A 1738-nucleotide genomic window follows, 5' to 3' on the forward strand; every position below is an offset into this window, starting at 1 on the left:
TTCAATGATATAATTTTCACATTGTGCATGTCATGTACTATTAATCTTTTCAATAGTCAAAGGCGGTCTTAAAAATCTCATTACGCCCTATATAGATGGAAGGAGGGAGTATGAATCCATGTTATGTCCGATTAATTTTTTTTGCTTGCTGTATAATGCATGTAACCTACTCATACCAACATTTTAGTGCATTCCAAATGTCTATACTACCGCTGCAATTCGAACTAAATTTGAATTCGTTTCTCTATTTCAATAAGAATCTACAATCATGATTGTTGCCAACTTCAACCATGATAGTTTCCTTGCTATCCGCCAGATATAAATCAGACGGCCTATAATGCAGGATGGCAGGCACACCATCATCAACAACTCCATTTTTTATAAGAGTAGAGATAAAATATATTAAATGTAGTATACCATGTTCATAACCACACCATGTGTATCACCATTATATATATTCACACATCCATCGGTTTGAAACACTATGATAAATTCTTCAAATATCTGAATTCGCTTTTTATAATGAAGTATATATGATCTCTATTCATTTTTTACACCCACACAACCCTTTTATCTTTGTAGCTAGCGCTAACTTTCTCTTGTGCATTCACACGCCTGCATCCCTCTCACCCTCCCTCAGCATTCTCTAGCTCCATCGTGCAAATTCTTCTTTTCACTTTAGGTCGTTCACCCACAGTGTGGGTAGGCCCCCAGCTCCTTCTTTACGGCACACATCGATCGATATGCCTCTCTAGCCAGGTGTGCCTAGCACAAACACAAGCTTCCCCTCTTCTCTTGTCACCGTCCATGCCTCACTCCCACCACTCTTTTCATCGTTCTCGTACTCGCACACTCCTCCCCCTTGATATAGTATGCCTCTCGTACCACCTCCTACATGCATCCCTCTCTCTCTCTATCCTTCTCCTCGTGCCTCATTTGCTTCTAACACACACATCCATGTATACCGATCGATCTCCCAACATATACCTAGATCGACTTTAACTACCCCCCCCATCGATCGATGTACCTCACAAGTTATGTCTCTCCTTTCTCTTACAAAGGGCGATTGATCTTTCTATGTAGTTACGTCTGCTTACCACAGCCACATCGTCCCCCCTCATCATTCGTGCATGCCTCCTGACCTGTCTCTCACACGCACGTGCATAGACAACAAGCATCCATCTTCTCTCTTATTGGTATTGTGGGCGTGCCCTCCGTTTGTCTAGCAAGCCTATCCCACCATTTGTTAGAAGCAACTCCACTACCACCCCCTCCAACACTCTAGCTCTGTCTCTCTCCCAACCTTATTCATCTCCTACACATATGCATGGATGCCGATCGATCTCCCTTAATACATGAGGTAGGCCTCTCTCCTCCTCCACACATATACCAGCCATTGTACCTCTATAGTTAATTGGGCCTCCCTCTTCCCCCACCACACACCGATAGTCGAGCGGTGCAGGTAGGTATCCATGCCACAGAGACAAACTGCATGTGTCCCATCTCACGTTCCAGTAGGCCAACCACTCTATATCTTTGACGTGGGAACACACAAATTTGATGGCACTCTTTATCGATCACGCGCGCGCACGCGCACACACACACACATCATCCCTCTCTTCGATTCTATGGACACCTCAAGCCGATGATACCTCCACTCTCTTCTTGTGGATCGCCCCCTCTATATATATGTTATATCCAGGACTCTATTTCACACACATTGCATATGTTAAATTTT

The sequence above is a fragment of the Triticum dicoccoides genome, chromosome 4A (genome assembly GCF_002162155.2).
Source record: "Triticum dicoccoides isolate Atlit2015 ecotype Zavitan chromosome 4A, WEW_v2.0, whole genome shotgun sequence".
NCBI lineage: Eukaryota > Viridiplantae > Streptophyta > Magnoliopsida > Poales > Poaceae > Triticum > Triticum dicoccoides.